The following is a 15,801-nucleotide window of genomic DNA, read 5'->3' on the forward strand; positions in this document are numbered from 1 at the left end:
AGCTCCGGTCAGTAGCAGCTGCTGCTGTCATCCAGCCTGCACTACGACCTGAAAGACAAGACAGTGGAAGAATGGCATCCCGTAGCTCGGCGCAGTTTGACAGTAGCCTGTTTTCATCAATAAAATGGAGATAAGTTATATGTAGGCTGTGTCAGGATAAACTGGCATCTTGACTGGAGCGATGTGTAACCACACTTAATACAGAATAAAAGCATGACAATCAACACTTAAAGGAACAATGTGTGACAGTGACACTTTAAGGCAGTGGTTCCCAACCTTTTTCTTAAGGGACCCCTATTTTACCATTGTATAAAACTGACGACCCCCACTGACCCCCCTCCACATACAATTACAAAAAAGGGGGAAAAGTAGTCAACCCCAATACTGAAGGAAACATCAGTAATTATGTTTTGTATTTAAACGTCTTTAAGATTCTTATATTATTTTTTAACATTGCTGTTCAAGGTTATAAAAACTTTGACACAGGTTATTCTACCTGCCCTGGGATCAGTGCATTAATAGAGAGAGAGAGAGAGAGATACTTTAGGTGCAGGTGTGTGTGTGTGTGTGTGTGTGTGTGTCAGGCCACAGCACTCAGTTTGCACTTGCACTAAAATTCATCACAGACAAAACCTGCTCACATGAATATGTTGTCACAAACACACAGAGTGTCTTTGATGCAAACAGTCATCCTCGGGTATATCAGTGCCAGGTATTATAATAATTTATATAATTCAAGGAAACATTTAAGTGCTGCTCTGCGATTAAACCAGCAAACCTCTGTATGATCTGACAGCCTGTGTGTTATAACGTTTATAGATAAGAATGAAATGTTCCGTAATAGTTGCATAGTTACGGTCTGAAGAGAGCTGGTGATATAGCGCAACAGCAGGCTACTCTATTTAGAAATGATGCTGCGCTGAAACTTTAAGTGATCAGCACAATACTTTCACCTCTGAACCATCTATACATAAAATCAGTTATTAATTTTACATGACTGTTTTTACAATAATCATAAGTCAGGAGATGCCAGAGGCTCAACGCCGGAACCTACACTTAGTCTGGATGTGTGGACATGGTCTGGGCCGTTACGCCTGAGGGAGAGGAGTGTTTTATTTATCTGCACGAGCTGCTCTTTGTGGCTCACTCCAAGAAGGAAGCGTTGATATTATCAGTCAAACTTTAGTTTTACATCAGTCAACACAGGAGAAACTGTTAAGAAGTGTGGACAGAACTGAAGGCCGTCAGGATGAGCGTGCTGCCGTGGTTAAGTCCCGTAGTAGCTCTGATCAAATTCTGGCAACTTGTGAGCAAAGCGAACTAAAGAAATACCGATCCTAATCTCGGACTAAAGGTGTTCAGCCTGTTTGCTGATTAACGTAATGCAGGAGCAGCTCGTTCGCTCAGCAACTCGTCTTTTTATTACTCCTTGAGAAGATAGTTCAAAGTGCTTCCTCATAATACATAAGTTTTTTACAATTCGGGGAAAATAAGTATTACAAATATTTAATTAATAAAAAAATCATCATCAGTACATTTCCCACTTAAATATCAGTTCTTATACCCTTAAAATCAAGAGGGCTTGGCGACCCCCTGGGAAGTTTGACCCCCATGTTGGGAACCACTGCTTTAAGGTACAGTCCTCCAGAAGCAGCACTACAACAAAGCATGTTTCCTTAATGTCTGATGATACAGTAAGGTCATTTTATGATATAATCCAGTGGATATCTTACATATTGCTCCTTTAATAATTGCAGCTTGAAGTCATGCCACTGATCATACAATGGGCCACAAGCAGCTTTGGAAGCTAGATTAAGACACATGCCAAAAATGTAATGGGCTTTGTTTTTTTTCTTACTTTATACATCCACAGAGATACACAGGATCAACGAGTAGAGTGGTTCCCAAACTTTTTCTGTAGGGCAGATTAAAATATTTTCAATCTCCCTACCCACCTCTCAACATACACATCAACTTATATTAACTAACAGACGCAGCCGCCTTCAATTTCCCCTCCCAGCCAGAGGCCTTTCAGCTGCCAACCAACTCCCAGCCTCCCTCCCCTCCACTTCCTTGGGCGTGTGACTAGATTCCACTGTAAACACGACCATTTATTCAATTCCAGGATGTAGCCATGAGATGGCACTTCCCTCACAAGAACACATGAACCTATACTGTACCTTGTTTATTATTAAGTTAGGAGTTTTAATATATAATAATGTGCTTCAGTTTTACAAAAGATTCCACACACAAAGCATTGCAAAGTTGAAAACAATCGCGCAGTGGTGAGGAGTGCAAAATTGCTGAAATAAACATGATAGATTATTTTAATACCCTCTTTTGAAGGTTGATGAATGTCCCCTCTGTCAGCAGTATTAAATAAAGTAAAAACTGTCGCACCTATTCTTCATCCGATCCAAGTTCAGGAAGCATGGATAGCCTTGGGATCGATCTCATGGGTCCGCTTCCTACCACAGCAAAGGGCAAATCGTAGCGATATATTGTCTATTGAGTATGTGTAGCCCCCTTTGAAGGTGTTAAATGCAAAGTTTTTGGACAAAAACAACATAGAAAATGACAGACATGGATGGATGCAACTTATTTACAACAATCTGCAATTTATGTTGCAGGTTTATTCTAACAGCAACAGATTAGTTTTCAAAGTGGGTTTTGGCAAAAACCCCTTATACACCAAAACTTCCACTGAGGTGTCAGAAAAATATTTTTCTTGACTTTGGACTTGTAAAGAGGATAATAACAGACCAAGGGTGTGAATTTGTAAATGATGTACAGTTTTGTGTTCAAAACGTTGTGAATATTTGTAAAGAATCATACCAAATCTGTCAAGGTAATTTGCATACACTATATGTTTGCAGGTCAACCATGGTGCATTTGAGGCCCTCAGTGTGAAACACTGCATTAGCCTACCATCCCCAGGCCAATGGACAAGACGAGCGCACAAATCAAAATATTAAGACTGCGTTTGCAAAATACTGTGGGGAGGGACAGAATGATTGGGATGTCCATTTAAGGGGAATTGTGTACAATTGTGTGTGTTTTACAGAGATCAACCAAGTAAACACCTTACTGTGCACTATTTGGAAGACACCCCCGTGCCCGGGGTGTGATAAACGTAACTCAAAAAAAGGGGGATGGCAACTCTGTTGTTGTTGTTGATGAATCAGAACAACACCTGGAGGCCAAGACTGCAGAAGTCGCAGATCTGCATCCAAAGGTGGGAGTGAGATGGCAATATGTGTAGAACTTTCAACATACGGTTGTGTTTTTAAGGACATTAACATTAAAAGCATTTCATATTTTCTCAGATTTACTAGAACATAAAAATTGCTCAGGGCAGACAAAAGCAGGCGTATGAGACACACTAAAGAAGGAATGTGAAATAGTTTCACTTCAAAGTTGGTAATGAGGTCCTGAATGCAAATAGAAGAAAAGAAGGCCGAAAGGAAGAGGACTAGAAAGCAAGTGCTAGGGTATAGTGCTAGAGATTTAAGGAAATACACCCACTTCAAGACATGCTGGTATGTTTAAATATGTGTACTTCATATTACATTTTGAATGTGCATTGTATCAAATGTACTGTGTTTCTTTTGTATTGGTTTTAAGTATGTTCTGCCAACTATTCTTTGTAGCTCAACTACGTACTTGTTACAAACAAACCTGGAGCAGAGATTGTAGTGAAGGATGGGAATGTTTGTCTGACAAGGGGAGGATTTCTGGAGCTCGGGCCTTCCTCAATCTATGGAATCCAATGTAGGTAAGATTTTACCTCTAATGTATGGGCTTCAGATGAATGTACAAGTTGCTTACTTTTATAACTCTGATGCAGATTGAAAACGCATGCTTTAAGCTTGTGAAAGAAGCTGCCCAAAGACATTGTAAAGATTTGTCATTTATTAAAACATACATTTAGCATCTTCTTTCAGTAACACCTGTAACATCTTTATTTTTCCAACAATTGCTTCTGAGCAGTGAAACTTCCCAATTGTGTTGTCCAGTTTGCCCATGATTTTATGAATTCATTTTTTATCAATGCAGGGATGTATGTTGTTCCAACGTGGAAGTGGAAGATGCAGTTCATGTTTCTTGTGACCTTCTGTGTTGCTTTACATCAGCATACATTAATGCAAAAACATGTGTTTAAAACGCCAGGGTGGCCTCCTTTCCAAAGAGTCTGTAATCATCACTGACTGGAGTCAACAGCCAGGAAAAACTGATAACTATTTGCTTTGTGTGAGTATATTTCGAATCCTGTCAAAAGTCTAAATGTAACTCATTTTTTCAGTATATTTCTTGATTTAGGATATTATGTAATTTTAATTCTTTTGAAAATGTTTCACAGGTCCTTAAACCAGATGGCTTTGGGGACTGTTGTTACAGTAGTATCTTTAGGTTTCTTAACATAAGAACAAATTAGCCATTTTCGATGGCTCGGTCAGAACTTTACACTATTCATAGTATTCCAATAAGGCAGGTACGCAGCTCGATGGCCAGATTTCTCTAAGGACAAATTTTAGTTTCTAACACAATTATTCCACAACCAAGATGTCTGCAACAGGATACTAAAGGGCCTGATTTACTAAGCTCCTAAGTAAAGAGTACTAAATTGCGTGTTCATTCCAAAAAATTGCACGTTTGGTTAGTGTGCAATTTGAGGGTGATCTACTATTTAAGTTCATAAGCAGATAAAACTGAATATTACAAAAAGAAAATTTGGCTTATAAGAAAACCTCGGTATTAAACAGGACCTCTCTTTTCTTCTCTCCATCTTTTAAAGATGAATTGTCATACATTGCGCAGGAGGTGTGAGCTTACTCCTCTGTGGCGCTCAGGCGCAACACTCCATTGGTCCATTGTTGCGCACAAGACAGGTGGGCAGCGCTGTGTCTGATCGGACATAAATGCTCTGGAAAAAGGTATCGAAGATGGGGGTACAAGCAGTGGTGAGGTCCCCCCATCCAAGCGTCCTACAGTGTAGCAGCAGCAGGCTGTAGAGGGAGGAGACGAGCGCACCGAGAGGAGCGCACCGGAGGACACGAGCTTGGGGAGAGACGTGCAGCCCGAGAAAAAGGAAATCCCCAGTTTAAAATGTAATGTTGGCGAAAAGAAGGAAATAGGAAGAAATAAATGTCATTGTTGAAATTCTTTATTATGCAGAGGCTGTGAATGTTCAGTTTTTTGGGCTATAAATAGGCAACAATATAGTTTAATCATGGTTTTTCCTGCTGTCATTCCAAACATATCAACATGCGTGGGGAATAACGCGATCTCTACGCCTTCTTTGATTGTGCCTATGTCTCCTCCTAACTACAACAACAGCAGCCTGTTGTGCGTAACGCTGGTATCCTGGATTAGCACGTTCTTTTCAAAGGTGTTAAATACAGACACCGTCACAATCACCGCAATTTTTGTCAGGCTTGGTAAATCGCAATGCGTGTACTAACTTCAGTTCTTTGCATTTTCTTGTCCCAGTATTTTGCACGCTAGGGCAGAAATGCCATCCTCACTGCGCCCCGTTAGTAGATCAGATAGCATATTTTTTGCTGGTGGTATCAAGTTTGCACACGTTTTAAGACATGCAAACCTTCTGTAAATCAGGGTCTAATTGTACTATTTGGCTTGTATAAGTATTCAAGTAAAGCCTTGTTCAAAGGCTGTTTTAAAGTTCAGCCTCTTTCAGTGGTTCTTCATTAGTTTTGTTTAAGCCTTGTTCAGTGGCTAATATAACTTTCCTCTTTCAGTAGCATACGTATGTTGAATGTATAGACTTTTCCATTTTGTCCGGCATATTTCTGGATCTGTTTAAAAAGGAAAAGATAATACGGTTATTTCAACAAAAGGCATTTAAATAAAAAGTTCTCTCTTTTTCAGATACACAGCGTCAGGGGACTCAATGCGAGAAGGGTGTGATACAACACTCCCTCCCTCTACCATTTGAGGAAACCTTGGAGCCCTTGATGGGATGTATATAATAATAACAGCTCCCCCTAAAGGTGGAAATCTATTTTATAATTATAAAGGGACATTCTCCATTGTGCTGCTGGCCCATGTGGATGCCAACTACAGGTTCCTGGTGACACAAATTGGAGACTTTGGCAGAACTAGCGATGGTGGTGTGTTCAAAAAATCTGCTATTTAGAGGGGGCTCGAGAACAATGTCTTCCTCATACCTCCACCAACACCCCTGCCAGATGCTGAGCTCCCCGGGGATGTGCCGCATGTTAGAGTGGCAGATGCAGCTTTCCCATCAAAGCGCCATTTACTGAAACACTTCGGAGGAAGGAACCTGTCGAGAGGAGAGTTCAAATATAACTACAGGCTGTTGAGAGCTACAATGACAGTAGAAAAAACATTTGGGATGCAAGTGGCGAGATGGAAGATCCTGCTCCATGCAAATTAGCATGTCGGTCGAAAAACCTGCAGCCAATGACTGACCATTCAAATCGTTGTGGTCAGGAGGCGAGAGCTGTTTGTGAACAGTTTGTAAATTATTTCTCTAGTCCATAGAGGCCTCTGAGGGGTTTAAGCAGAGCTTATCTTAATGTTGTTAATTTAAAAAGTCAGGTGTTGAATAAATGGATATTTCTGTTTCTTGAGGTGTTGTAACAAAAACATTTTCTCTGTCAATAAAGTTTATTCTTATCTTTAAATAATACAATATGAAATATTATATATAAATAAATTATGATGTTTACTAATAATATATTATATACAAGTGTTAAATGAATGTGATAATAAAAATAGGAATTTAAAAAAAGTAGCCTTGGAGAGACTTCTGAGAAGTGCTGACACAGAGGCCATCATTACCGTGGTTACGGCAGCCATTATCACTGCACGTGACCAGACCGGACTGCACAGGGATTTAAAAAGCGGTATATACAATATAATCAAGACTTCACCATGTTTATAAATGTTCCATCGATTCACGGATCTTGTGCGGCCCGAAACACTCGGGGCCGATCCGAACGGACAACGGAACCAGCGTGATCGACACTATTTATCACTATGTGTTATATGACTAAAGTACAATGGTCCGCAGTGGACGTGCCAGTCTGCCGGTCCCTATGTGTTAATGTGTCAGTGTGTGTGATCCATAAAAACCCAGATACAGGCTCCTGTGGGTACAGGTAGTTCTTCCTGCTTTGATCTGATTGGAGGTTTGCTCCTTTGTTAGAGTCAGTTCTTTATGATCAGAGCTCCTGCTATAATTACAATGCCACATAGACACTGCACTGTCTGCTGAAAGTAAGGCAGGCCGAGAGGGTCTGGGCACTGGTGTGCTGTTGGAAATTTACTGCCTCTGTAGACATTATTGATACGCTATGGCAGAAGGACAAGCCTCTTTGTGTGTCCCTAAGAAGCAAGAATCTTCTTTTAGTTGTTGGCGATCAACCCAAGTTAAATGTGTTGTTGGTGCGTAACGCTTACAGCCCAGCAGAGAGTTGTGCTGGACTTGTTTTTGTTGCTGCTCTCACAAGAAGATTAATTGTTCAAGCTGACTTTTCTCTGCAATTCAAATTCCCTGTGGAAATTAATAAATAAAACGTAATTAGAAGTAAGGAAGCTCATTTCCTGTGTTCTGGTTACTACTGACATGTTAAACCCAAGAGAGGCAGCCAACCCAAATTACATTACATATTAAACTCACTTCCTGCTGAATGGAAAGAAAGCATGCATTGAACAAATACTCTCACAATGCAAATGTGTTGTTTCATTGTGCCAGAATTGAGCAGAATTTTCTGTTTTATTCTGTTTTAAATGAATGACATCACGCTAGGCTTATTAATTCGAACAAATTTATAGGGTAACACTAATATTTGAACCCCCACCCCGAAACACAGACCAAACTTTTATTATTCATTACAGTAGCAATAATAATAATAAAACCAACAGCTTGTTGACCATCTAAAAGCACAGACTTTTTAAAATATGTTTTTGGTAAGAAACACAAGTCTATTAAATTGATCAATATTAAGTAAATGGTAAGGACTTTAGCTTGTATAGTACTTTTACGCTGCAGCTCACACCTACACATTCACACACATTCACACACTGATGGCAGACGGCCAACTTCGTGTCCGGTCCGTCTCTGCTCCGTTACGGAAGTGGAGCTGACAGGTTTTCACTTTATTTAATGCGTGTGCCTCAACTGGGTCTGCTGCGCTGCGTCTCAGATACGCAGTGCTTATATTTTTGCCGGATGCCGGAGCACCACGCATCAATTTACCACAGAAAAGATTGAGTTTTTCTTTTCAGAAAACAACACTATGTTCTTATGCTTGATGGTTTCTGTGTTTTAAATGGTTTTATACGGATTTATACCACATACATCGTATTAACTCGCGCTGTAGCGAGGGAATCTGTAAAATTACTAGACAAATTCCTTTGTCTCTGCCCTCCAGCTGATGGCTGTGCTGCGGACGGACGAGGGTGTACACATAACTGATGGAAGTTCGGTGAGAGGCTGCTTTGTAAAGTGTCCATCAGAAGTAACAAATCCCATTCATAAACATGCACACGCTGCTGATGAAGCAGTGGAAGCAACTTGGGGTTAAGTGTCTTGCCCAAGGACACATCAGACATGTGACTGCTGGAGCTGGGGATTGAACCCTTGACCTTCCTGTTGAGAGACGACCAACTCTACCAACTGAGCCACAGCCGCTCATCATGTTCAGCTCTCTTTTTATTTACAAATAATTTTATATAATATATAATTTATTTACAATATTACCTGCTGACCAGAACACCCATTCAGAGCGCACAGACTTTCCTATACAAACAAATATTTGTGAGCCAGCTTGTAGAGTATCAGGTATCTTACTGCGACTCTCCACCAAAGCGGTGGGTTGCTGTCTGCAGAGAGGAGTCTCCCTCATGTAAATTTGCATCTTCTGAATCGCGCCCCCCCTCCCCTTGCTTTTGCCACAACATTACTGTCTCATTCACTGAGTTCAAGAGTGCATGAGACGGTCAAGTTACACTGAGAGCGCCCTCTGCTGGATCAAACTGCAAACTACTTCAGACCCCCCTGTCTGTAGGTGTGTAGGCTGTAGGAGAGAAATGTGGAATAAAATGATTTACAGTTAGAGCTTAACTCAAAAAAGTTTGAGTCCAGAAACTATTAAGAAACTTTGCCCTTACTTCACATAGTCAAATACGTAATACTTAAAGTATAACAGGATCATATGGTCAGCTGCAAAACAGATGGCATTATGCAGCAGAGCGCAAAACCTGCAAGAAGTCCTTCACCTGTCCTCAGACCTCTTCACTGCTCACCCTCTCTTATTTGATGGAAAATGTAGGTGGAAATGCATGCATAGGTTACCCCACACACACATACACACTCTCTCTACTCCAGGTGGCTGACCCATTACAGTTCCACTCAGGTGGCCTCAGTCATAGGTAATCCTGCTGTCACATTGACGGCCTTACAGGTGGTCTGTCTGCCTCTTGTGTGACCCTCTCCTGCTGCTGTTTGACGACAGTTTGAAGAGGGCTTCCCTTCAGGACAATAAGTCCACATGGAGTCAGACATTTGAGTGAAGGTACCCTGTATGACCCACGGATTGTGGCCATTTCGGACAATCTGAACTGCATGAACTGTTTTTGATGAAAGAAGAGGAGGAGACACAGAAACCCAACATGTCAGGATGTCATTCTGATTTGTTGTCACTGAAGAATATAACTAGGGAGTACAGACTTGCTGACTGTTTATAATGTGCAGCACATCGCTGTCTCCTTCCGTCGTACAAGAGTGAAAGCAAATTGACACAATGCCTGTTCCTCTACCCAAATCACACATTAGATTTGACTGCAGAACAGATACTTAATTTGGTTTGGAGCAGACACTCACGGTTATGGAAAGTTCATTTTCATTCTGTATTGTTCATTTTCCTTACGTGTTCTCTGGCCTCTAACCTCTACTCTCCTAAACCTTTTAAGAACCCTGCAAGAAACTGTTGGTTATGATGTAACATCCTCTATTTTTATTGCATCAAATAATTAATTATCAGAATCAGAAACACTTTCTTAATCCCAGGGGGAAAATCTGTTATTACAGTTGCTCTTAAACACAATTTATAAGTAGGAAATATAGAAATAAATTTAAGAATGTAAAAATAAATAGAATAGAGATTATAAAATAAGCAATAGGTACACTGTTAGACATTTTATCGTATTTTTACAGTTACTGTAATTGTTGATTTACAGCACCACTACTGTACACACACTTTCAAGTAAAACAGCCTTACTGTTCTGAATGTTCTGTGTTTATATTTACAGTAAAAATGTGCTACTGTAGTTGTGGTTTTGAGTATAATGTTGCATTAAACTGGACATGTTTTTAAAAGTACGATACCGTAAACCTGTTTTATGTTATGATACTGTAAATGTATTTCATGTTGTCATACTATAATTTTGATTAATGATACTCTAATTATAAGAACAACACATTAACATAGCAGGATGTCTACAAATTACAAAAACTGGTCAACTTTACTGAATATAAATATTTTACCATAAACAGTCAAATCTCATTTATTTTTGACACATTTACAAAGGTCCAAATCCATTGAGAACACAGATGCCCTATCTTCCACCATATCAGGAAATGTGTCCATCTTCTTCTTGTCGAGCTGTGCAGAAAGGACAAGAGGGACATTAAGTGAGTCATTTGTTCAGGATGGTCAGGGAGTGTGTGTACATCTTTAAAGCAAGCAAATGATGATGTTATGTGTTATGACACAGTCTAACACATAACATCATGGCTGCATTTGAAAGCATAACGTTTTAGCTAAAGTAGATATGTGCCTGTACTTGTGAGAAATCCAATACTAACACTAATTCAAATATTTTAAAATTAAAAATAATTTAGCCCTATCAGTCCAAGTAGTGATAGTGTAATTGGAGAAGTATCTATGGTTATTGACATATTCATTCTATGATTGATGATATATAACGAGATTACACTTGTTATGAGTTGACGCTATACAAATAAAGATTGATTGATTGACTGTCCGTTCATTCCTCTTGTAAATGCACTGGTTGAGGTGCCTACCATGCCTAGCTCCAATCAAAACTGAAGCACGTCATGGCTTCGTTTTAATAATGTTATTGTACAGCTGTTGATGCTGGACTTCTATAAATAATGAAACTTCGAGTGGAACTTTTGAAAACGCGAGGCGTAGTCAACGTGCATTTATAAATTGAGCAGATTAGTTTGTTGCATAAACTAAATTAATTTAGAGGGGAAACACGTTTGATATTTATAAAAACCTAATACTTCTTGCTACTTCCATACACGCTGTTCGGTTAGGGTTAAGGCAGTGTACTCATATTGCATCCACAACACTCTTACCATAAGTCTCCTGTCTTCTGGGTGAGCCATGTCTCCCCTGGCCATAGCCCTGTGAAAGTCTCACTTGCATCTTCTCCCATGGCACCTGAAAATCGCTGGTCTAAGAGGCTCTGCTTGTATATGTTTGGGTGGAAAGCAAATTACTTGATATTTGTGCAGAGTTAAGTGAAATTTGTGAACAACTCTCTAGCGACACAAGCAAGGTGGATGGGCCGTTAGTGTCAGGTTCCTTCGGGTGGCTTGTAGAGTCTGACTCTACTGAGAACAATAAACAGGATGATTTTACTCAATTATGGACATACATTCTATATTGACTCATAAATGCAAGCTCAAATTTTATAGGGATAAAAATCTGAATACTCAATGCCTGCTTTTATTTACATCTGTTACTCTGTCTTAAACCGATAATGTCTTTAATGTGCTAAGAAAGGGTCTTTGCCGTGTCTTCATGCAATTCAGGTAATGCCTTCTTCATTTCGTGTTCAAGGCTGTCATCATCCATATCTGTAGTGGATTTAGAGGAGGATACAAAAGTAAGCATGATGTAAAGTACAAGGCCTAACGTTTCATTGACAGGCAGTGGGTTGTAATCACACAAACTGTTTGCATGAACACGTGAATCTTTTCTTAGAACTCTGTAGGTAGTGAAGTGCAAGATCAATCAGTAACCCAGACTGAAGCACGTGTACTTGTGTCTGACTAAGGAGAATCACTGAGATGTTTCAAAAGACATAAGCCTTGTTCATTACAGACAATGACAACAACAAGCCCCTTCAGACTCCTGAATAAGACCATAGTATAACTGCTCATCATATTCACATGCTTCAACTATCATCTGAACTACAGGGGGGAACAATGTGCCACTGCTCAGATACGCTTGAAGCAATTGGTGCCTTTCTGCTAGCGTTTCACACAGGTGAACAAAGTTGTGCAGTTTTCGGGCACATTCTTTGAAATATGAATGCTTACTCTCAAACCTGAGTCCACAAACCAATTAGTGGCCTATGGTACAAACAGAGGTCACTATAGTGAAGCAAGTGACCCAAACAAGGGGGAAGCCCAGTGCGGATATGAAAATATTTGAGGGAATTGAAGGGCGAGTCAAACACACTGTAACTCCCTGTACAATGTCCTGGCCAGTGGCAGACAGGTGTTTTAAACTGGCCGAGCGTAAGAGGTGACATTTAAAGTCTTGCTTTTCAATCAAGCAGTATCTACAGAAATTTTTACTGCAACTAACATTTTCAGTGAAGCCGCCTAGAGTGTGAACCAAGACTATCTCAACAAATGGAAATGAGGGATGCTTTAAGGGTTCCATTATCGGCCTCAATGTCTTTATCCTCTAAATCTTTAAGGCCAGGTTTGAGAGCACTTTCTCTTGACCAAAAGACTTGAAGTAATTTTGTAAAACCAACTGCATGGGATCAACAGAAGAGCGATTGTATGGCTGGACCTCGCTCAGATAAACTCCTTAAATCTTGTGTGGTTTTTTTTCCTGAGCCAAGTGGATTTACAACCTCAAAAGCATTCAGGTAGAGAATGGTAGAGCGTGAAGAAGGTTTATCTTTTAATTGAGTATTTTCTTTTACATTTATTCCATTTGCAACATCCTCTACACCATGTTGTGAGAGGTATGATTTTTTTATCTGTGATACTGCTCTCTAAAACTGGACTCTCTGAGGAGACCTTTCAATGTCTATTCAATGGGAATGTACTGGCAAAAGCGTTCCTTTCCAGCCGCATCATTTCCCAGATAAATCTGGGTGGGTTCAATGTCCTTCACTGTAGAGAGTGAAGAGATCCTGTTCAGAGAGATCACAGATGAGACTCTCTATCTCTGTGTCTGGTATATTGAGAGAGGAGAAATCAAAAATGAACATCAGCATGATAATAACTATTATGACAGAATACCTGTTTGGTTAAAATGTATTTGGCTTATTTTTTAACTTCACAGTTTGACCCATGTCCCATCTGTTATCACAGAGAAGGTGGGATGGATTTTACTGCTGCCAGTTAGCAGGAGGACCTCCAAATATTTTGGCTTCACTCCCAGGCAGCTTCACACAGTCTCTTGTTTACTTGTAGTGGATATTACAGTTTGTAATATGTATAACTTCTAATTTAAACACAAACTGCTATGAAGATGATAAACTTATTGATGAAGTAGCAGAAACCCATCTTGTTTTTCTTGAGAGTTCTGTGTGAATGCGACCCCGGTATGAAGCCCACTCGTGAATCAGCACAGCCCAGTTCAATGAAGTACATAATTGCATGATGAAAAGCCTCTTTTTCTCTCACCTTCAGCTTCAAGTTCACCCAGCTTGTTGCTTTCCAACTGTCCAACAATTACACAAAAGAGACGAGAAAAGTGGATTGTAAATTTGCTGGAGTTCACAAGTACAAACTGAAGGAGCCATCAGCTGTGCCATCTTGATGATGATGGCACTCATCACAGAAAATTACCCTGATTACACAATTACACACCTTAGCCCTCTCTTCCCTAAACCTTTGTCTAGTTGTAGAAAAAGGACTTTCAGTATAAAAAGAACCACTTTGTTAGGAGTTTTATCCAGTCTGTGATTGCATATGATTACAACAGGTACATCCAACGCTTACAGTCTGAATTTAAATAATGTTGGTTGTCTGTATGAACAAAGAAAGTCAAGCTGGCATATAGATACTGTAACTTTGACATGGTCAGAATAAGCGGGGTAATACACTATGTATGTAAACCTACCATGAATTTGACAGTAATGCAGCTATCTTCTTCCACATTTTTTTTATTTTTATTGACCCATATGTAAGATAGTGAACTAAATGATAACATGTTCTTACTATATGATCAGACATTAAGGGAACATGCTATGCTGAAGTGCTGGCTTCTCTGACAACAATGCAGCCGCCAGTATGTCCTCCTTCTAACTTTAGATTCTGGTCCTGAAGGCTCTGGATTTGTTTGGACCAGAGAAGGTAGGCTGTTTTAAGGCACCTCCCCACACAGCATGTCTGGTATAGGGTTCTCATTTTTCAGAGTTACTTCTCTTTGTTACTCTTATCTCTTTGGTCGGTTTGTTTTCTTTCCTGTTTATACAGCGCTAAAGTAGGCCAGCTTCCCCGTCTCATGAAGCTGATTGAGTCTCCTGATTAACCAGCCTTTATATATTCTGTACATACAGTAACTTGTAGTTTTCACACAAACCTCACACAAGCGTATACATATGTTGCAGTATCCCTGAGTTTATTAGAAAAGCTGTAGCATCTGCAGCTGAAGCCTTGTAAATACTGTGGAACTTTTCAAAGAAAGAAGCATGTTCCCTTCAAAGGACACATTCCTCATGCTCACGATGTGATCAGCAGGTACATTGAGAGCAGGTGTCCAGGCACTCAGATCATTTCTAGACTCTTAACAAGTTTCAACACTTGTTAGACCTGACCTCTGATCCATACATCTCTTTATCAGAAACAATCAGAACATTCAAACAGCAGCTTTTCTTCAGTTCGAATTTACCAGCCTAAACAAAATGCAGGTCAAAAACTCAGAACAAAATGCAGCTAGTGAAAATCCCAAAAGGGAACAGAAATACCTTCATGCCGAAGGTCAAAGCAAGAGCTCTGCAAAAAAGCAAAGTGACGAGCTCTTAAATCTCCATCAAGATTGAGCCGGCTCAACGTGCTGCTCAACAGAAAGATGGAGCACTGCTGCAGGGAGAAGAATGAGAGGATGGTGATCAGGCACACGTTGGAGGAGACAAGTCAGCAGCTTGAAAGACCTCAGGGGACTGTGTCGCCACACAGGGACGAAACAAAAGGCGCAAAGGGAACAAACGTGTTGCTGATGAAGAGATGCAAGTGGACCACACAAGCATTGACAACAAGACTTTAGCTGAGGAGGAGGAGAAAGAGAGACAAGTTTCTGCAAGAAGAACTGGAGAAGGTCAAAAGTGCTCTAATTGGGATTGGCCTCAAGTACAAGCATGATATGCGCAGTGCCGCGCAGCAAATCAGCGTGAGATGCAAAAACAATTGAAGACTCACACTGAAAAAGTGTCTCATGACCAGGCTATCATCAAGTCTTTAACAGAAGAACAGGACACCCTATGTCACAATATGGCGGAGGAGAGCCACAAGCACCAGAACGTTACGCAAAGTGCCGGGAAGCAGGTGGAGACCCTGCAGCGTGAGCTTCAGCAACAGAAGCAGGCTCACAGTGACAAGGACTCCCAGCTCCAAGAATATGTCACGTCCTTGACAGCTGAATACAACGCCAGCAAGGAAATCCTGGAGAGGATAGGAGCTAACTATCACTTCTGGTCCACGTGTGAACGAAATTTCACCGCTAGGTAGGGCGTCATGAGCCATTTCTTTAGGGGATAACCTGAGTCTCCCTGCCTCAAAGTCTCTCTGCAGGCTAGACTGCCTGAGGATGA

Source organism: Labrus bergylta, chromosome 6 (assembly GCF_963930695.1).
Source record: "Labrus bergylta chromosome 6, fLabBer1.1, whole genome shotgun sequence".
NCBI classification, from domain to species: domain Eukaryota; kingdom Metazoa; phylum Chordata; class Actinopteri; order Labriformes; family Labridae; genus Labrus; species Labrus bergylta.